The sequence below is a fragment of the Podarcis pityusensis genome (assembly GCF_964106645.2).
Source record: "Podarcis pityusensis genome assembly, chromosome: 2".
Classification (NCBI taxonomy): Eukaryota; Metazoa; Chordata; class Lepidosauria; order Squamata; family Lacertidae; genus Podarcis; species Podarcis pityusensis.
The window spans coordinates 126108609-126131525 of NC_138029.1; the positions used below are offsets into that span (position 1 = coordinate 126108609).

The 22917-nt window shown below is 42.6% G+C and overlaps 1 protein-coding gene across 3 annotated transcripts in view; it reads right to left on the reverse strand.

Annotated features, from left to right (window-relative positions):
• LOC308469735 (uncharacterized protein) overlaps nucleotides 1–22917 on the reverse strand; it is a gene marked incomplete at its 3' end in the record, with an annotated part of 109947 nt that overhangs the window by 75086 nt on the left and 11944 nt on the right. The window contains exons 3-5 of one of the 3 annotated variants that reach the window (XM_080992620.1): nucleotides 19816–19873; nucleotides 17801–17884; nucleotides 6953–7010 (exon numbers count right to left, since the gene is read on the reverse strand). Of the gene's footprint in view, nucleotides 1–6952; nucleotides 7011–17800; nucleotides 17885–19815; nucleotides 19877–22917 lie in introns of those variants that run through there. The other 2 variants (XR_013982141.1, XR_013982140.1) reach the window with 2 other exon arrangements.

A 22917-nucleotide genomic window follows, 5' to 3' on the forward strand; every position in this document is an offset into this window, starting at 1 on the left:
TGACATCATCACAGAAAAAGGGAGGGGAGGGGCAACATCAGGAAAGACCCGGAGAGGGTCAAAGCAAGAAATGGAAGGGAAAGGAGATGTTGCAAAAATGTTTGCAGAACTGAAGAAAGATATTAAAGATATTAAACAAAGTGAGACAAATATGGAAAGTAGATGGGAGCAGATGGACAAAAAAAATTATATTTATCTGTGAATGAGATGAAAGCCCAGATAAAAGATGTGAGCAAGAGAACACAAAATTTAGAGGAAAGATTGAAACCTATGTAATGAAAAGTAAGGAATTTAAAAAAGGAGGATGAGAAAAATAAAAGTGCAGTGTCAGAGCTTAATAAGGAACAGGAGGAATTGTGGGATGCAATTGTGGTGCAGGAATTGAAGCAAAGAGAGATAAATTTGAGAATCAGATCTCTCCCAGAAACAGCAGGACAGAATATTTTAGAAGAATTAATTATTGAAATTGCACAATGGCTAGGAATTGGAAAAGATGAATTTGCCAATACAGCATTGAATGCATTTAGGATAAAAGTTAAATCAAAAAAGGAAAAAAAGCTTCCAGGAGATTGTTTGATGATATTTAAAGAAAATTAGATGAGAAATTTAATTTTGCTAAAAAAATAAGAGAAAAGAAGCTCTATATCTATAGAGCAATGATAATCATATTTAAGGAAATTCCACTTTGTCAGCTGAAATGACGTGATGGATATAAACCTCTGATACAAGTGCTGAGAAAAACCAATATTGATTTTAAATGGGAGTATCTGGAAGGAGTCTCATTCTACTACAAGGAAAAGTTAAACAGAAAAAGATGAAGTAAAAAAATTCTTCCAGAGGTACAGGTAACTGGATAAAGAGGAAGAAGGAGCAGCAGCAGGAGGAGGAACAGATACCATAGACCAAGAATAATAAGTAGAAGTAGAAGATAATAAATTAGAAGAAGAAGAAGAGGAGGAGGAAGGATAAGTTTAAAAGACTCTAGTTCACAAATAGTAGCAAAAACAAAACAGCATGAACACTTATGACATGGAGTGTTAATGGTTTGAATAACAAAACTAAAAGAAATAAAGTTGAAAAGATTCTATTAAAAAGAACTTACGATATTATTTGTTTTTGAGAGACTCATGTTGCAAGAAAACAGAAGAATTTTGGTAAAAAAGAAATTAGGAAGTGAATTTATTTCTTCAGACAGGAGTAAAAAGAGGGGTGGTGCTGTATATAAAAAATAAATATGAAACGAGACAAATCTTTGTGGATCAAAAAATAATTATGGGGGACCTGAATGGGGTAATTTCATTGGAAATTGATAGAATGAGAAATGGGAATAGAATAGAAAGAAGGTAAACTACCCAAAACTTTCTTCTCTATTGTAGAAAGCTGCAATTTGATTGATGTGTGGAGAGTAAAACACCCGTTGGAGAAACAATATACAGTGGTACCTCGGGTTAAGAACTTAATTCGTTCTTGAGGTCCGTTCTTAACCTGACACTGTTCTTAACGTGAGATACCACTTTAGCTAATGGGGCCTCCCTCTGCTGCTGCGAGATTTCTGTTCTTATCCTGAAGAGAGAGCCAGTGTGGTGTAGTGGTTAAGAGCGGTAGTCACGTAATCTGGGTAAGCGGGTTCGCGTCTCCGCTCCTCCACATGCAGCTGCTGGGTGACCTTGGGCTAGTCACACACTCTCAGCCCCACTCACCTCACAGAGTGTTTGTTGTGGGGGAGGAAGGGAAAGGAGAATGTTAGCCGCTTTGAGACTCCTTAAAGGGAGTGAAAGGCGGGATATCAAATCCAAACTCTTCTTCTTCTTCTTCTGAAGCAAAGTTTTTAACCCGAGGTACTATTTCTGCTGTTTACCAGCTCCATCTGGTATGCAGGCTGAGACCCTATCTTCCCCTCGGACTGCTTCGCCAGAGTGGTGCATGCTCTGGTTATCTCTCGCTTGGAGTACTGCAATGCACTCTATGTGGGGCTACCTTTGAAGGTGACCCAGAAACTACAACTAATCCAGAATGCGGCAGCTAGACTGGTGACTGGGAGTGGCCGCCAAGACCACATAACATTGGTCTTGAAAGACCTACATTAGCTCCCAGTACGTTTCCGAGCACAATTCAAAGTAACCTTTAAAGCCCTAAACAGCCTCAGTCCAGTATATCTGAAGGAGCATCTCCACCCCCATCGTTCTACCCGGACACTGAGGTCCAGCACCAAGGGCCTTCTGGCGGTTGCCTCACTGCGAGAAGCCAAGTTACAGGGAACCAGGCAGAGGCCCTTCTCGGTAGTGGCACCCATCCTGACAAACACCCTCCCACAAGATGTCAAAGAGAAAAACAACTACCAGACTTTTAGAAGACATCTGAAGGCAGCCCTGTTTGGAGAAGCTTTTAATGTTTGATGCATTACCGTATTTTAATATTTTGTTGGAAGCCGCCCAGAGTGCCTGAGGAAGCCCAGCCAGATGGGTGGGGTAAATAAGTAATTAATAAATAAATAAATAAATAAATAAATAAAAGATGATGATAAAAATTTCAGCTAGACCCTACTGGCACCATTGGAGGAAGTAATGAACAATATTTTGAAAAAAGGAGAAACACCAGAGACTTTGAAAGAAGCATATATTACACTGATACCCAAACCAGACCCGCACTTATGACAGGTTAAAAACTACAGGCCGATTTCTTTGTTGAACAGTGATTATAAACTATTTGCAAATATTAAGGTTTTCTTCCTGGCCGCCAGATGAAGGACAATATAAGGAATATTGTGAATATTATTGAATACTTGACGGCCAGGAATGAAAAGCAGGCAGCCATAATATTTGTGGATGCTGAAAAGGCCTTAAATTCTAGGGAATTTAAGATTAAAAACTTAGAAAGGATGGAAATGGGTCAATTGTTTATGAGAAGTTTAAAAGCGATATTTCAAGTCAAAAGGCAAAAATTATTGAAAATAATGTATTAACAGAAAATATTGAAATTACAAAAGGGACAAGACAAGGGTGTCCACTATCACCATTGTTATTCATATCGGTTCTGGAAGTTCTCCTGAATAATATAAGGTTAGCAGAAGGAATTAAAGGAATACCAGTCAGAAGGAAAGAATATAAAGTAAAAGCCTTTATGGATGACTTGCTAATAACAACTGAACCAATAACAAGTCCGAAGGAAGTACTAGAAAAAACTGAACAGTTTAGACAAGTAGCAGGCTTTAAAGTAAATAAAAATAAAAAGTTTGTTAAAAATATGGACAAAAAGATAGTGGATCAGTTGCAATAATAAACAGAAACAGGGGTGGTAAAGAAAGTGAAATACCTAAGAATATTGTTAACCCCCCAAAATATAAATTTCTATCAAGAAAACCACAACCAGGTATGGAATAAGATTAAGAGAGATTTGGAAGTGTGGGGAAGGATGAAATTGTCACTTTGGGGAAGGATATTGGTTATAAATCCACTTTGGGGAAGGATATTGGTGGAGAGGGTTGGTAGTTTTAAATACCTGGGCATTTACATCTCTGAGGACCTCTCATGGACTGCAAATATTAATTAAAATTGCCCAGAATGTTATTGGGCTCCAACTACCAACCCTGGATGAGATCTTCACGTCTCGCACCTTGAAGAAGTCACACAATATCCTGAGAGATCCCACCCATCCTGCTCACAACTTCTTTGAACTGTTGCCTTCGGGCAGAAGATATAGGACAATGAAAACACGAACCACACGCCTTCTGAATAGTTTCTATCCAAGAGCTCTGATTGCACTAAATAATGATCTCAGGGCCAGTTGCAAGAAATAGCAAGTAGGGAGTAGGAAGGAATGAGACAGGTTTTTAGGTTATGTTATGCTTTTAATAGGTTATGTTACATTCTGGAGTATGATATGTTTTTATAGATTATGTCTGAATAGGATGAGAGTGTTGGAGATACGTGCAAATGTGTATGTGAACCCGGTCTTTGGGTGGGTGTTTGATTTTCGTTGTTGTGTATACTGTGTATATACGGACAATGACAATAAATTTATCTTAATCTTAATCTTAATCTTAATCTTAATCTAAAAATGAATATGCTACCAAAAATGTTATTTTTGTTTCAGTCAATTGATGGAGTACACAGAATTAGCTAGGATGACCGGGAGAATCCGAGAACAGCGGGACCAAAAATTCCTGAAGGACTGGAGTAAATTTGTGAATTATTTGAAGGGCAATGGTGTTCAATTGAATACGCTTGTAGGATAACAAGAAGTCTTGTGAAAAATGGAGATAAGGAATATTGTTAATAAGAGTTAAAAGATAGGATGTTAAGATTTTGATTATATAAACAGTAGTAAAGAGACAAATTGTCAACAGAAGAGAGGATGAAATCATTAGAAGGGAATGATGGAAGTTACTGGCTGAAAGTAGCCAAGATGTGTAAGAGATGATAAGATGGATGTCTTGTTTGGAAAGTTTATGTTAAAAATCTTTAAAAACAATAATAATAATAATAATAATAATAACAACAACAACATCAAACATCAAAAACTTCCCTAAATAGGGCTGCCTTCAGATGAATTGACAATCTGAGAACACTCACAGTGGTTGAATGGATTGCTTATAGACGTAGACTTTGTTTGGATAAACAAGGGCTCTGGTGCCTGTTTATGGACTCTGTGCTTATTTGCAACCATTCAGATGTAATTGGCCAGGACTAAGCCATTCCACTTGAAGTCTGGAATGTCATGTGGATTTATAGCTCTTCTTCGTGCTTTGCTTTCCTATGCTCTGAATGCTGCTGTTTGTGTGAACTCTGTGGAGAGGCCAGTTTGGAGAAATGATACTGGACTCAAGTAGTCAGTGAATTATGAGCAGAATACCACAATTCCTTAATATCCTACAGATCTGGAAGGGCTCTTTCTATGTTCCTACACGCTGAAAGGAAACACACAAAGATACAGTCTCACAGAAAAGTGGAAGTACAGACCTCTCAATTTGTCCAGGACATGTCTCAGCGATTTTCTTTTTCAATACAGCTGATGTCAGACTGGTGTATCAGACTCTGTCCTAACTGGAATAAACAAAACAGAAGTGTTATTGATGTCCTATGTGATTGTTAATATCAAAAATATTCATCTTTAGAAGCAGAGCTAACAAAGTATCTACTGGCCCATTAAAGGCTAATAAAGATAAGATGGGCTTTGGTTTTTGGGGGCACCAGTCCGATGATGTAGACAAGAAAGCTCAAAATTCCAGGATTCCTATAAACTATAATCCCACCAATTTACCTTGTTTCAGTTTGTAGGATTGACAAGTTGACAAACAATAAAAAAATTCCTTCCAGTGGCTCCTTAGAAACCAACTGAGTTTGTTATTGGTATGAGCGTTTGTGTGCTACTGGAAGCATTTTTTAAATTTTGTTTCAACTATGGCAGCCCAACACGGCTACCTACCTGTATCTAGAATTTGACAGACCTTACTTGTAAAACAAGTGGTACCTTGGTTTGCAAACAGTCTGGTTTGCATATGTTTTGGATTACAAACACTTCAAACCCGAAAGTGCGTGTCCCGGTTTGCAATTTTTTTTGGAATTCCAACCATTTTATTTTATTTTTGGATTACGAATAAAAACTTTCGAGATGGACAAGACGACCCTCTTGCTAGCTCAATTTGTGCTTAAGCAGGTAACTGTATAGCAAGAAGAACAGAACAGGAATAAAAAGGAAGACAACTTCTTAGGATAAAGGAACTCAGTGGTCCCACAGTTACTCTGGAGAACTTCCTAAAGGTCCCTGTAAGGTAGTCCAGGTAAAGAAGAGAAGAAAACCCAGGCAAGGGAGGAAATGAAAGAGAAGGGAGAAGGAGGAGAAGGAGACACAGGAGGATTCTGGACATTTGGGTGGGGGAGTCCCAACCCCCAGGACAACCCTTGTTTCTCTGAATCTGATGGTCTCCCCCTCCTCAGAGAGTGAAAAGGCCGCAGGAAGAGAAGAGAGGAAAGCGGAGACAGGAGACAAAGGAGGAGAAAGGGAAGAAGAAAGGAAGATCCCTTCAGAAATGGCGCTCCTGACTTTTCTCTTCTGCCCTCCCTGGAGCTCTCATGCAGCTGACCTGGCCAGGGGGTTGCTCTGCCCACCAGGTCTGCCCTCTTGAAATCTGGACCTCCTGCCAGCACAGAGGTGGGCCAGGACCACCCACACGGCACCCCCCTCCTGCAATAAACTCGAAGCCTGAGCGAGGGGGGAAGTTTTCGGTAACTTAAGGGAGGGGGTTTCTCCCAGGATCTTCCTGCCTTTTCCCTCCAGTGGCTGGACTGGGGAGAAAGAAGCATCCTGGAAAGAACTGGGTGGGGAAATGGGACCCCCCTTTTTTTCAAGGATGCCTCCCTGTCCCAAGATTTCTTGCCAGGAAGGGAAAAGCCAAGGCAGCCCCTCTGGAGATTCCCCCGCCAGCGCCCAAGATGGAGACATCTCTTCCAAAAGGCCCCGGGTCTCTCTCTCTCCCTCCCCCGCAGGGTTCCCCCCTCCCCCGCCAAGGATGCTTCCATTGATCCCCCAGCCCCCCAACTTCCTATGCCCTCCTCCCTCCGTCCCTGAGACGCCCCTGCGCCCAGAAACCCCCCTTGGCTCCGCTCACCCCTCGCCCCCAAATGCGCGTGGCGAGGGTGCTTCCAAGGAGAAGGCGCCACGGAAACCCGGCAGGGGCTTCCTCTGTAGAAAGGACCCCTGCACCCCCGCCCTTGTGCATGTCCCATAGTGTTGTTATGGGGGGGTGATCTTTTGTGGGGGAGGGGCTCCAAAGGAGATCGAGCCACGCAAGTCCTGCAGGTCTTGGGTCCCCACTTCGCAGCGGGATTGCATGGATCCAGACTCTCCTGATGGGCCCCAGTAAAGGCGCTTTTGGGGAAGGTGGGGAGATATGGAGGGGTCTTTGTCCTTTTCCCCCCCTCCCCGCCCCCCTTGCCCATCCCTGCATCTTTACCCCTTTGTCCTCTCTTCTGCCCCTCCGCCTCCCTTGCTCGCTCTTCCGTTGTCTTTTCCTGCAACAGAAAGAGCAGGGCGGGAGGAGTTAGTCCAGCGACGCCCCCCCCCTTTCTCAAGCCCCTCCCGATGCTCCTTTTTCCCGCCTGCCAGGAAAAGTCCGGCCCATAGAGCTACGGGGCAGAGCAGCCCCTGCCGGTGCTCGGATGGGAACCTGCGCTGAGGGTTTTTCCAGGGGTTGCATGGGAGGCCTCTCTATCTCTCTCCTCTCTACGATAGAAGGGGGGGCTGTTCTTCTCTATGGGGGGGGCAGTTCTTCCCTGTTCAGTTCCTCTGGGATCCTGCACCTCAGTCCGCAAGGCCCCTTTTCTGCGCTTACACCAAACCTGCAAGGCGGTTCTTTGGCCACTGCTTCCCTGCCTCTGCTTTCCATACAATTTACCACAGTTTATCTTGTAGTGAGTGAATATCGTCTCGGGCAGAAGTTGAACAAACAACAAGGAGAGTTTTATTAATAAAAAGAAGCTTTTGAAAGAAAGTGGGTCAGGAAATGTGTTCTCCTAGGTAGAAGTTAACTTATTTACTTAAACTTTAAGATGTCTCAGGCTTAAACACAGGATTACAGTCAAAGCTTCTCTTAAGCTCTCTTCACTAAAAAAAAGTTGTTACACTTCATTTTCTGTTACTTAGTTATGACAGGTGGTTCAGTTAAATACAGCACATCTTACTTCCCCGATCAGTACCCTGGTTCATGAGCGAGGGGCACTTTTCCCCAGCTCCCCCTCTAAGCAACCCCACTGCTGAGGTAATTCCAAAATGGCGTAACAGACCCAGGGGTCCCCCTCCCCCCTTGTGACTGGCTTGGGGGGGTCTTCTCTCCCTAGAAGAACTGCCCCCTCCTGACTGGAAGGAAACCCAGGGGGTACCTGAATCCCCCCAGGATCTGCTTCTCCTGCCTCAAGAGTCAGCCCTCCCAGGACACCTCTGTTTGTCAACCTCCCCCAGACCCCCAACCGGGTCTCCCTCTCCAGGCTGGGAGGGTCTTTCCTCTCTCAGGGAGGGTCTTCAACTCAAACCAGAACCAGTTCTCCCTCTGGCAAATCCTATCCTCCTCCCCAACTCCCACCTCAAAACAATCCCTCTTCATCTTCTCTCATATCAAACCCTATCTAACTCTCTCCCTCAGAAATGGCTCCTTTTATTTTCCCTCCAAAAGTGCTGTTGTCCAATCAGAGAGAGGTTCCATCCCTCTGGTGGAATTTCTGGGGGACTGAATGACCAGACTCTGGTCCGGCTCTGCCTTCCGTGACACTTCTGCCTGAGAACAACCAGTACAGGTCAGCTGTAGGAAATTTCTGACCCTGATCACAACCACCAGACCTACTAAAGGTCAATACTTTGTAAGGAAAACTTCAGGAACCTGGAATCTCCATGTATCTACATCACCTTGGGTTTCACGATATGGCAGTTCTAAGAGCAGAGGTGGGGAAAGCAGGAGTTTGCCTGTGAGAGGAAGAGTTTTGGGCTCCTTGTGAAAGGAAATTCCAGGAACCAGGAACAACTTCAGACAAGGCCTTTCCTAGGATGGAAAGAGAGTGAGGGAAATCTGACACTCCCTTATTCCTTTTGAAATAGTTTATTCCAGGCTTTAAGATACGGGGTAAGAATTTCCTTCCAAACTACCCCTCAATGGCCCATGGCCAGGGGAAGGAATAACACCTCAAAGAAAAACACAGCCAAGAGATAGGAAAATTCAACGTCCGGAAGGGACCCAGTTTATTGAGAGATAAGATATTGCAATACCTCCAGCGACACAAAACCCGAGGTTCATTTTACCACAACTTTGAGAGGGATTTTTTGAGAAAGGTACAGGCATCAGCTCATAGAAGTTATACATGTAAGGGAAGGTCTGTCAGGGAGCTAAAACGGTTCTTCTGTCCATTATTTTGGGTATCCTGGTGTCTTGCTGTCTTAGGATTTACATTTCATTCATTTATTGTCCATCAACCTGACAACCAGACCTTTAGAAAGTCCTTAGCTTACCATTCCAATGGCTCCCAACGAATGGGAAGAAGACTCAAGGGAAGAAGAGTCGGTTACATAAATCTTCTATTTCTAAACGTTTTAAGCAATAGTTTGAAAGATAATTGGGTGGAAGTCGGGGTTGAGAAGTCCACGTAGCCTAGAAATTATTAGAGCACGGAGACATAGCTTCCATCAGAGAAAGTAAGATGAAGGTATAACAAAGGTACATGTGTTTCATTCACTGTTAAGTTATATGAATTCTATCATATGCTAAATGGGTTAACTAATTTTACAACAGAAACACCAGTTCAGTCTCGACTTGAGAGGTTGCATAATGTGGGGGCAGATCCAGAAGGCAGATCCAGCCCCCCCCCAAAAGAGAAACTGCAGCAGCTGGTCTAGAACACTCTTTCCCTCCAAGCCGTATTAATGGATCCTTCTCTAGGAGGACTTGAAGGAGCCACAGACCCTTGGGAGGAGAGAGGAGCAAAGGATGCCCCACAGCCCCTCTGGAGAAGTTATTGACAGCACCCAAAACAGAATCACCCACCAAAGGCCATGTTTCTCTCTCTCCACCACCTTCTCTTCCCCCAGGGTTGCTTTTATTCATCTAGAAGAGCGGGGGAGGGAGTCTCTTTCACACCCCCTCTGGACACCCCAGGAACCGTGCTTTCTTCATTCCTCTATTCCTGCTGCCACTGGAAATAATGTTTTATCTGAACATTGTGCGCTTCAGAGAACCAAGTAAGAGGAAGGGTTGTAACACAATTAGTGTATCAATTATAAAAACTACAGGAGGGGTTTATGCACATAAGAAGTTGGCCTCACTCTTTCTGTGTCTTATTTGTTCATTTAGTATAATTACAACAATAGGTGTTATACGGTTGTTCGTATACTACTAATACAACGAACCCTGCTTCCAAAGCATCACAACTTTCACCCTGTAATTTCCACAATGCTCTATTAGCAATCCCGATACACCAACATTTCCAACTCTCTCTACCAAAGACTGAACTTCAGCCGACTCAAAGAGCATCAACACTGACCACCAGCATTGCAGGTTCACGCTCTCTGCAAACAGTTCATGACATATGATATTGCATTTACTATTGTGAGACATCACCTTCCTTACTTGAATACATGAGTACAAATTTACATGCAGACACCAGAACTTCGCATGTACTCTATGCATCAAACGGCTGATGTATATTAAGATCTGCACTCCAACTGAAGCTCCTTCCACACTGACTGAAGCTCTTTCCATATTCCATATATTTAAATGATTTCTCACTATCAGTAAAGCTCTTTGCACACACAATCCTCACATTTAAATGCTTTCCCCCCTGCTGTGAATGTTCTCTGGTGTCTTTAAAATGTCCGCTTTGACCGAGGCTCTTTCCACACTCCTTACAATTCAATGGTTATTCTCTGGTGTGAGTTCGCTGATGTCTCTTAAGGTTTCCACTTTGACTGAAGCTTTTTCCACATTCCATACATTTAAATGGTTTCTCCTTTGTGTGAGTCTGTAGATGGCTTCTAAGGGTTCCACCATTACGGAAGCTCTTTCCACACTCCATACATTTAAATGGTTTCTCCCCTGTGTGAGTTCTTTGGTGGCTTTTATAATTTCCACTTTGACTGAAGCTCTTTCCACAGTCTATACAGTTATATGGGTTCTCCCCTGTGTGAGTTCTTTGGTGCAGTCTAAGGTTTTTGGTTGAAGTGAAGCTCTTTCCACACTCCATACATTTATATGGTTTCTCTCCGGTGTGAGTTCTCTGATGTATTGTAAGGGCGTCCCTACGACCAAAGCTCTTTCTACATTCCATACATTTAAATGGTTTCTCCCTTGTGTGTGTTCTTTGGTGCCCTTTATAATTTCCACTTTGACTGAAGCTCTTTCCACACTCTTTACAGTTATATGGGTTCTCCCCTGTGTGAGTTCTTTGGTGCAGTCTAAGGTTTTTGGTTGAAGTGAAGCGCTTTCCACACTCCATACATTTAAATGGTTTCTCCCCTGTGTGAGTTTTCTGATGTGTTCTGAGGTATCCACTTTGACTGAAGCTCTTCCCACATTCCATACATTTAAATGGTTTCTCCCCTGTGTGAGTTTGCTGATGTGTTCTGAGGTATCCACTTTGACTGAAGCTCTTCCCACATTCCATACATTTAAATGGTTTCTCCCCTGTGTGAGTTTGCTGATGTGTACTAAGGTTTCCACTTTGACTGAAGTTCTTTCCACATTCCATACATTTGAATGGTTTCATCCCTGTGTGAGTTCGCTGATGTATTGTAAGGGCGTCCCTACGACCAAAGCTCTTTCTACATTCCATACATTTAAATGGTTTCTTTCCCGTGTGAATTCGCTGATGTGTTCTAAGGTTCCCACTTTGACTGAAGCTCTTTCCACACTCAACACATTTAAATGGTTTCTCTCCCTTGGGCATTTGTTGATGTTTCCTATGAGTTTTGCTCCAGCTCTGCATAGCTTTAGATGGTTTATCTTCTGTTGAGTTCATTATTGTAAACTCAGTGTGCACACAGACAGAAGAACATTATGCACATTTTAACTTTGTCTTCATTATTCTCAATGAAATTGAAGGTGTCTCCTCAAATTTGGATCGCCTTCTCCTTTGGGGGAAAGAAAACCATTTTAGGGTTTCACGGAAGAGGGAAAAAGAAATTAACACAAAGTGAACCTAATTAACACCACCACCTTTTTTTATTTAAAAGCATCTCCTAGATTCTCTCCTCTCTTCTCTATGTCTCCCTGAGGAAGTATGGCCAGGGAATGGACCACCTGATCTCATGCCCGTCTTGTGATATAGAACTATCCTTGTGGAAATTATCTGTCCAGGACTCTCTCACTTTCCTTTCTCCTTTGGGGTGGGTGGTTAAGCAAATATGTGTGACACTGAAAAAGCTGAATTCTAATGGGAAGACTTTCAGAGGAAAATATCCTTTGGAATAATATACCAATTGCATGTAAGCTGTCAATTAGATTACAAAAGTGGATTATGCATTTCCTAAATGTGCCCAAAAGACTGATACTGATAAACTAGAGGAATAAAGATATGTTTCACCTTAATTAATATAATATATCATTATTCAAACCCCATCCATAAGGCTGGGTTTTCCAACAGAATATTAAAGACACGCTAAAACATCAAACATCGACTTCCAGTTGGTCCACAGAGCTGAGAAGAGATGGGACTCAGCCCTTAGGGGAGAGTTCAGCTCTTTGTGAAACAAAGGGGGAGTCTGCCCCCCCCAAACCCTCAAAAGGATTATTTTGAGGCCACCAGCACCATAAGGACGTCTCTCCGGTGCTGAAAACGCTCCCCTTGGAGAGCGGAAAGTGCAGCGAGATCAAGACGCCAGCGCATGACGCCATTAACTACTCGGAGGATTGAAGCCTTGAGTCTATCCAGCACAGTGGCTGATTTTCGAACAAAAAGAAACCTGAATCTGGCAAAATGTTGGGAAATTCTAACTGAGAAAGATTCAGAAGACAGAAGGGATAAAAAAGGAGGCCAGCCCCGACTGTGATTGATTTACACTGCATGAATTACCTGCAAAACAGAGTAAGATTCTAATCTCCTACAGCAAATAAAAATAATAAATATACTTTTTTAGTTCTGAAGGTTTGGTTTACTGAAAGGGAGGTGGAAATCCCTAGAAAATAAACTTATTTGAAACCCTTTGGGAGTTGAAGGAGCCCGCTGGAGAAGGAGCTTCCGGCTTTTACTTTCAATTTTAATTTAAACTGCGCAATTTGTAAAAAATATGTTTATGGAGCTATTTTTGCGAGTTAAAATACCAGACCAGCAGAGACAAATATAAAAAGACTGCTAAAGTCTGGTACTGTAAGAAATTTGAGGAGATATTTACAGGAAGAGACTTGGGAACACCCTCCCCCTTTTGGTTAATGAGCATGATGGATTTATTTTCTCTCTCTCTTTTAACTTCACCTTTTTCATTGTTAAGACATTATAATTGTAGTGAATACCTTCCTCTTTTCCTTTCTCCTGGAATATAATGCAGTGGAAGTTGGATTAAGCCACCAAGAGGCGGAAGAATTTGTTTTGTTTTGTTTTGTTGGTACTTGGTTTTGATTTCTTATTTTTCTTGGGACGGGGACAGGTGGAAAGTGCGAAAAATCTGTGGAAGTGTTGGAAGACGTTTTCTCCTGCTTTCTCTTTGTTTTTGTACAAATAATTATTGGATTATTGCAGCATTTACCCTTTGTCCCCCTCTCAGCTATATACATTTGATATAGAACTGGTTGGAGGCAAAAGGGCCACCTAGTGGTGAAAGAGGAAATAACAGTTTAAGAATGACATCATCACAGAAAAAAGGAGGGGAGGGGCAAAATCAGGAGAGACCCGGAGAGGGTCAAAGCAAGAAATGGAAGGGAAAGGAGATGTTGCAAAAATGTTTGCAGAACTGAAGAAAGATATTAAAGATATTAAACAAAGTGAGAAAAATATGGAAAGTAGATGGGAGCAGATGGACAAAAAATTAGATTTAACTGTGAATGAGATGAAAGCCCAGATAAAAGATGTGAACACAAAATTTAGAGGAAAGATTGAAACCTATGCAACGAAAAGTAAGGAATTTAAAAAAGGAGGATGAGAAAAATAAAAGTGCAGTGTCAGAGCAGATTAAGGAACAGGAGGAATTGTGGGATGCAATTGTGGTGAAGAAATTGAAGCAAAGAGAGATAAATTTGAGAATCAGATTTCTCCCAGAAACAGCAGGACAGAATATTTTAGAAGAATTAATTATTGAAATTGCACAATGGCTAGGAATTGTAAAAGATGAATTTGCCAATACAGTATTGAATGCATTTAGGATAAAAGTTAAATCAAAAAAAGGAAAAAAGTTTCCAGGAGATTGTTTGATGATAATTAAAGATAAGTAGATGAGAAATTTAATTTTGTTAAAAAAATAAGAGCAAAGAAGCTCTATATTGATAGAGCAATGATAAGCATATTTAAGGAAATTCCACTTTGTCAGCTGAAATGACGTGATGGATATAAACCTCTGACACAAGTGCTGAGAAAAACCAATATTGATTTTAAATGGGAGTATCTGGAAGGAGTCTCATTCTACTACAAGGAAAAGTTAAACTGAAAAAGATGAAGTAAAAAAATTCCTCCAGAGGTACAGGGAACTGGATAAAGAGGAAGAAGGGGCAGCAGCAGCAGCAGGAACAGATACCATAGACCAAGAAGTAGAAGTAGAAGTAGAAGATAATAAATTAGAAGAAGAAGAAGAGGAGGAGGAAGGATAAGTTTAAAAGACTCTAGTTCACAAATAGTAGCAAAAACAAAACAGCATGAACACTTATGACATGGAGTGTTAATGGATTGAATAACAAAACTAAAAGAAATAAAGTTGGAAAGATTCTATTAAAAAGAACTTAGATATTATTTGTTTTTGAGAGACTCATGTTGCAAGAAAACAGAAGAATTTTGGTAAAAAAGAAATTAGGAAGTGAATTTATTTCATCAGACAGGAGTAAAAAGAGGGGTGGTGTTGTATATAAAAAATAAATATGAAGCAAGACAAATCTTTGTGGATCAAAAAATAATTATGGGGGACCTGAATGGGGTAATTTCATTGGAAATTGATAGAATGAGAAATGGGAATAGAATAGAAAGAAGGTAAACTACCCAAAACTTTCTTCTCTATGGTAGAAAGCTGCAATTTGATTGATGTGTGGAGAACACCCGTTGGAGAAACAATATACAGTTGTACCTCAGGTTAAGAACTTAATTCGTTCTTGAGGTCCGTTCTTAACCTGACACTGTTCTTAACCTGAGATACCACAACCCTGAGATACCACTTTAGTTAGACACAAGATTTACCCACTCTGGAAGAATGGCAGATGAAGCTGATGGACTATATGGAACTGGCAGAAATGACTGGCAGAATCCGAGACCAGGGAGAAGAGTCAGTGGAAGAAGATTGGAAGAAATTTAAATACTATCTACAGAAATATTGTAAAATTAATGAATGTTAGAATGATGTTGGATAGAAATTAGGTGGTTTCCAGCTGTAATGTTTTAAGGGAAAATGAAAAATGGGTTGTTAATAGGGAAAAATCTAATGTTACTATTTTAAGACCAAAGATTAGGATAAACAAAGAGGGTAAGGATTTTTTTTTCTTTTTCATTTTGTATTGTAATATCTTAAAAAAATCTTAATAAATATCTTATTAAAAAAAAAAAAGAAATACCACTTTAGCTAATGGGGCCTCCCGCTGCTGCTGCGAGATTTCTGTTCTTATCCTGAAGAAAAGTTCTTAACCCGAGGTACTATTTCTGCTGTTTACCAGCTCCATCTGGTATGCAGGCTGAGACCCTATCTTCCCCTCGGACTGCTTCGCCAGAGTGGTGCATGCTCTGGTTATCTCTTGCTTAGAGTACTGCAATGCGCTCTATGTGGGGCTACCTTTGAAAGTGACTCAGAAACTACAACTAATCCAGAATGCGGCAGCTAGACTGGTGACTGGGAGTGGCCGCCAAGACCACATAACATTGGTCTTGAAAGACCTACATTAGCTCCCAGTACGTTTCCGAGCACAATTCAAAGTAACCTTTAAAGCCTTAAACAGCCTCAGTCCAGTATATCTGAAGGAGCATCTCCACCCCCATTGTTCTACCCGGACACTGAGGTCCAGCACCAAGGGCCTTCTGGCGGTTGCCTCACTGCAAGAAGCCAAGTTACAGGGAACCAGGCAGAGGCCCTTCTCGGTAGTGGCACCCATCCTGACAAACGCCCTCCCACCAGATGTCAAAGAGAAAAACAACTACCAGACTTTTAGAAACATCTGAAGGCAGCCGTTTGGGGAAGCTTTTAATGTTTGATGCATTACCGTATTTTAATATTTTGTGGGAAGCCGCCCAGAGTGCCTGAGGAAGCCCAGCCAGATGGGTGGGGTAAATAAGTAATAAATAAATAAATATATAACGATGATGATGATGATGATGATAAAAATTTCAGCTAGACCCTACTGGAACCATTGGAGGAAGTAATGAACAATATTTTGAAAAAGGGAGAAACACCAGAGACTTGGAAAGAAGCATATATTACACTGATACCCAAACCAGACTCAGACTTATGACAGGTTAAAAACTACAGGCCGATTTCTTTGTTGAACAGTGATTATAAACTATTTGCAAATATTAAGGTTTTCTTCCTGGCCGCCAGATGAAGGACAATATAAGGAATATTGTGAATATTATTGAATACTTGACGGCCAGGAATGAAAAGCAGGCAGCCATAATATTTGTGGATGCTGAGAAGGCCTTAAATTCTAGGGAATTTAAGATTAAAAACTTAGAAAGGATGGAAATGGGTCAATTGTTTATGAGAAGTTTAAAAGCAATATTTCAAGTCAAAAGGCAAAAATTATTGAAAATAATGTATTAACAGAAAATATTGAAATTACAAAAGGGACAAGACAAGGGTGTCCACTATCACCATTGTTATTCATATCGGTTCTGGAAGTTCTCCTGAATAATATAAGGTTAGCAGAAGGAATTAAAGTAATACCAGTCAGAAGGAAAGAATATAAAGTAAAAGCCTTTATGGATGACTTGGTAATAACAATTGAACCAATAACAAGTCCGAAGGAAGTACTAGAAAAAACTGAACAGTTTAGACAAGTAGCAGGCTTTAAAGTAAATAAAAATAAAAAGTTTGTTAAAAATATGGACAAAAAGATAGTGGATCAGTTGCAATAATAAAAAGAAACAGGGGTGGTACAGAAAGTGAAATACCTAAGAATATTGTTAACCCCCCAAAATATAAATTTCTATCAAGAAAACCACAACCAGGTATGGAATAAGATTAAGAGAGATTTGGAAGTGTGGGGAAGGATGAAATTGTCACTTTGGGGAAGGATATCGGTTATAAAAATGAATGTGCTACCAAAAATGTTATTTTTCTTTCAGTCAATTGATGGAGTACACAGAATTAGCTAGGATGACCGGGAGAATCCGAGAACAGCGGGACCAAAAATTCCTGAAGGACTGGAGTAAATTTGCGAATTATTTGAGGGGCAATGGTGTTCAATTGAATACACTTGTAGGATAACAAGAAGTCTTGTGAAAAATGGAGATAAGGAATATTGTTAATAAGAGTTAAAAGATAGGATGTTAAGATTTTGATTATATAAACAGTAGTAAAGAGACAAATTGTCAACAGAAGAGAGGATGAAATCATTAGAAGGGAATGATGGAAGTCACTGGCTAAAAGAAGCCAAGATGTGTAAGAGATGATAAGATGGATGTTTTGTTTGGAAAGTTTATGTTAAAAATCTTTAATAATAATAATAATAATAATAATAATAATAATAATATCAAACATCAAAAACTTCCCTAAATAGGGCTGCCTTCAGATGAATTGACAATCTGAGAAGACTCACAATGGTTGAATGGATTGCTTATAGACGTAGACTTTCTTTGGATAAACAAGGGCTCTGGTGCCTGTTTATGGACTCTGTGCTTATTTGCAACCATTCAGATGTAATTGGCCAGTACTAAGCCATTCCACTTGAAGTCTGGAATGTCATGTGGATTTATAGCTCTTCTTCGTGCTTTGCTTTCCTACGCTCTGAATGCTGCTGTTTGTGTGAACTCTGTGGAGAGGCCAGTTTGGAGAAATGATACTGGACTCAAGCAGTCAGTGAATTATGAGCAGAATACCACAATTCCTTAATATCCTACAGATCTGGAAGGGCTCTTTCTATGTTCCTACACTCTGAAAGGAAACACACAAAGATACAGTCTCACAGAAAAGTGGAGGTACAGACCTCTCAATTTCTCCAGGACATGTCTCCGCGATTTTCTTTTTCAATGCAGCTGATGTCAGACTGGTGTATCAGACTCTGTCCTAACTGGAATAAACAAAACAGAAGTGTTATTGATGTCCTATGTGATTGTTAATATCAAAAATATTCATCTTTAGAAGCAGAGCTAACAAAGTATCTACTGGCCCATTAAAGGCTAATAAAGATAAGATGGGCTTTGGTTTTTGGGGGCACCAGTCCGATGATGTAGACAAGAAAGCTCAAAATTCCAGGATTCCTATAAACTATAATCCCACCAATTTACCTTGTATCAGTTTGTAGGATTGACAAGTTGACAAACAATAAAAAAATTCCTTCCAGTGCCTCCTTAGAAACCAACTCGGTTTGTTATTGGTATGAGCTTTTGTGTGCTACTGGAAGCATTTTTTAAATTTTGTTTCAACTATGGCAGCCCAACACGGCTACCTACCTGTATCTAGAATTTGACAGACCTTACTTGTAAAACAAGTGGTACCTTGGTTTGCAAACAGTCTGGTTTGCATATGTTTTGGATTACAAACACTTTAAACCCGAAAGTCCGTGTCCCGGTTTGCAATTTTTTGGGGGATTACAACCATTTTATTTTATTTTTGGATTACGAATAAAAACTTTCGAGATGGACAAGACGACCCTCTTGCTAGCTCAATTTGTGCTTAAGCAGGTAACTGTATAGCAAGAACAACAGAACAGGAATAAAAAGGAAGAAAACTTCTTAGGATAAAGGAACTCAGTGGTCCCACAGTTACTCTGGAGAACTTCTTAAACGTCCCTGTAAGGTAGTCCAGGTAAAGAAGAGAAGAAAACCCAGGTAAGGGAGGAAGAGTAAGAGAAGGGAGAAGGAGGAGAAGGAGACACAGGAGGATTCTGGACATTTGGGTGGGGGTGTCACAACCCCCAGGACAACCCTTGTTTCTCTGAATCTGATGGTCTCCCCCTCCACAGAGAGTGAAAAGGCCGCAGGAAGAGAAGAGAGGAAAGAGGAGACAGGAGACAAAGGAGGAGAAAGGGAAGAAGAAAGGAAGATCCCTTCCGGAATGGCGTTCCTGACTTTTCTCTTCTGCCCTCCCTGGAGCTCTCATGCAGCTGACCTGGCCAGGGGGTTGCTCTGCCCACCAGGTCTGCCCTCTTGAAATCTGGACCTCTTGCCAGCACAGAGGTGGGCCAGGACCACCCACACGGCACCCCCCTCCTGCAATAAACTCGAAGCCTGAGCGAGGGGGGAAGTTTTCGGTAACTTAAGGGAGGGGGTTTCTCCCAGGATCTTCCTGCCTTTTCTCTCCAGTGGCTGGACTTGGGAGAAAGAAGCATCCTGGAAAGAACTGGGTGGGGAAATGGGACCCCCCCCCTTTTCAAGGATCCCTCCCTGTCCCTCTCTCCAAGGCAGATTTCTTGCTGGGAAGGAAAAAGCCAAGGCAGCCCCTCTGGAGATTCCCCCGCCAGCGCCCAAGATGGAGACATCTCTTGCAAAAGGCCCCGGGTCTCTCTCTCCCCCCCTCCCCCGCAGGGTTCCCCCCTCCCACGCCAAGGATGCTTCCATTGATCCCTCAGCCCCCCAACTTCCTATGCCCTCCTCCCTCCGTCCCTGAGACGCCCCTGCGCCCGGAAACCCCCCTTGGTTCCGCTCACCCCTCGCCCCCAAATGCGCGTGGCGAGGGTGCTTCCAAGGAGAAGGCGCCACGGAAACCCGGCAGGGGCTTCCTCTGTTGAAAGGACCCCTGCACCCCCGCCCTTGTGCATGTCCCATAGTGTTATTGTGTTTCGGGGGGGGGTGATCTTTTGTGGGGGAGGGGCTCCAAAGGAGATGGAGCCATGCAAGTTCTGCAGGTCTTGGGTCCCCACTTCGCAGCGGGATTGCATGGATCCAGACTCTCCTGATGGGCCCCAGTAAAGGCGCTTTTGGGGAAAGTGGGGAGATATGGAGGGGTCTTTGTCCTTTCCTCCCCCCTCCCCGCCCCCCTTCCCCATCCCTGCATCTTTACCCCTTTGTCCTCTCTTCTGCCCCTCCGCCTCCCTTGCTCGCTCTTCTGATGTCTTTTCCTGCAACAGAAAGAGCAGGGCGGGAGGAGTTGGTCCAGCGACGCCCCCCCTTTCTAAAGCCCCTCCCGATGCTCCTTTTTCCCGCCTGCCAGGAAAAGTCCGGCCCATAGAGCTACGGGGCAGAGCAGCCCCTGCCGGTGCTCGGATGGGAACCTGCGCTGAGGAGTTTCCCAGGGGTTGCATGGGAGGCCTCTCTATCTCTCTCCTCTCTATGATGGGGGGGGGGCTGCTCAGTTCCTCTGGGATCCTGCATCTCAGTCCGCAAGGCCCCTTTTCTGCGCTTACACCAAACCTGCAAGGCGGTTCTTTGGCCACTGCTTCCCTGCCTCTGCTTTCCATACAATTTACCACAGTTTATCTTGTAGTGAGTGAATATCGTCTCGGGCAGAAGTTGAACAAACAACAAGGAGAGTTTTATTAATAAAAAGAAGCTTTTGAAAGAAAGTGGGTCAGGAAATGTGTTCTCCTAGGTAGAAGTCAACTTATTTACTTAAACTTTAAGATGTCTCAGGCTTAAACACAGGATTACAGTCAAAGCTTCTCTTAAGCTCTCTTCACTAAAAAAAAGTTGTTACACTTCATTTTCTGTTACTTAGTTATGACAGGTGGTTCAGTTAAATACAGCACATCTTACTTCCCCGATCAGTACCCTGGTTCATGAGCGAGGGGCACTTTTCCCCAGCTCCCCCTCTAAGCAACCCCACTGCTGAGGTAATTCCAAAATGGCGTAACAGACCCAGGGGTCCCCCTCCCCCCTTGTGACTGGCTTGGGGGGGTCTTCTCTCCCTAGAAGAACTGCCCCCTCCTGACTGGAAGGAAACCCAGGGGGTACCTGAATCCCCCCAGGATCTGCTTCTCCTGCCTCAAGAGTCAGCCCTCCCAGGACACCTCTGTTTGTCAACCTCCCCCAGACCCCCAACCGGGTCTCCCTCTCCAGGCTGGGAGGGTCTTTCCTCTCTCAGGGAGGGTCTTCAACTCAAACCAGAACCAGTTCTCCCTCTGGCAAATCCTATCCTCCTCCCCAACTCCCACCTCAAAACAATCCCTCTTCATCTTCTCTCATATCAAACCCTATCTAACTCTCTCCCTCAGAAATGGCTCCTTTTATTTTCCCTCCAAAAGTGCTGTTGTCCAATCAGAGAGAGGTTCCATCCCTCTGGTGGAATTTCTGGGGGACTGAATGACCAGACTCTGGTCCAGCTCTGCCTTCCGTGACACTTCTGCCTGAGAACAACCAGTACAGGTCAGCTGTAGGAAATTTCTGACCCTGATCACAACCACCAGACCTACTAAAGGTCAATACTTTGTAAGGAAAACTTCAGGAACCTGGAATCTCCATGTATCTACATCACCTTGGGTTTCACGATATGGCAGTTCTAAGAGCAGAGGTGGGGAAAGCAGGAGTTTGCCTGTGAGAGGAAGAGTTTTGGGCTCCTTGTGAAAGGAAATTCCAGGAACCAGGAACAACTTCAGACAAGGCCTTTCCTAGGATGGAAAGAGAGTGAGGGAAATCTGACACTCCCTTATTCCTTTTGAAATAGTTTATTCCAGGCTTTAAGATACGGGGTAAGAATTTCCTTCCAAACTACCCCTCAATGGCCCATGGCCAGGGGAAGGAATAACACCTCAAAGAAAAACACAGCCAAGAGATAGGAAAATTCAACGTCCGGAAGGGACCCAGTTTATTGAGAGATAAGATATTGCAATACCTCCAGCGACACAAAACCCGAGGTTCATTTTACCACAACTTTGAGAGGGATTTTTTGAGAAAGGTACAGGCATCAGCTCATAGAAGTTATACATGTAAGGGAAGGTCTGTCAGGGAGCTAAAACGGTTCTTCTGTCCATTATTTTGGGTATCCTGGTGTCTTGCTGTCTTAGGATTTACATTTCATTCATTTATTGTCCATCAACCTGACAACCAGACCTTTAGAAAGTCCTTAGCTTACCATTCCAATGGCTCCCAACGAATGGGAAGAAGACTCAAGGGAAGAAGAGTCGGTTACATAAATCTTCTATTTCTAAACGTTTTAAGCAATAGTTTGAAAGATAATTGGGTGGAAGTCGGGGTTGAGAAGTCCACGTAGCCTAGAAATTATTAGAGCACGGAGACATAGCTTCCATCAGAGAAAGTAAGATGAAGGTATAACAAAGGTACATGTGTTTCATTCACTGTTAAGTTATATGAATTCTATCATATGCTAAATGGGTTAACTAATTTTACAACAGAAACACCAGTTCAGTCTCGACTTGAGAGGTTGCATAATGTGGGGGCAGATCCAGAAGGCAGATCCAGCCCCCCCCAAAAGAGAAACTGCAGCAGCTGGTCTAGAACACTCTTTCCCTCCAAGCCGTATTAATGGATCCTTCTCTAGGAGGACTTGAAGGAGCCACAGACCCTTGGGAGGAGAGAGGAGCAAAGGATGCCCCACAGCCCCTCTGGAGAAGTTATTGACAGCACCCAAAACAGAATCACCCACCAAAGGCCATGTTTCTCTCTCTCCACCACCTTCTCTTCCCCCAGGGTTGCTTTTATTCATCTAGAAGAGCGGGGGAGGGAGTCTCTTTCACACCCCCTCTGGACACCCCAGGAACCGTGCTTTCTTCATTCCTCTATTCCTGCTGCCACTGGAAATAATGTTTTATCTGAACATTGTGCGCTTCAGAGAACCAAGTAAGAGGAAGGGTTGTAACACAATTAGTGTATCAATTATAAAAACTACAGGAGGGGTTTATGCACATAAGAAGTTGGCCTCACTCTTTCTGTGTCTTATTTGTTCATTTAGTATAATTACAACAATAGGTGTTATACGGTTGTTCGTATACTACTAATACAACGAACCCTGCTTCCAAAGCATCACAACTTTCACCCTGTAATTTCCACAATGCTCTATTAGCAATCCCGATACACCAACATTTCCAACTCTCTCTACCAAAGACTGAACTTCAGCCGACTCAAAGAGCATCAACACTGACCACCAGCATTGCAGGTTCACGCTCTCTGCAAACAGTTCATGACATATGATATTGCATTTACTATTGTG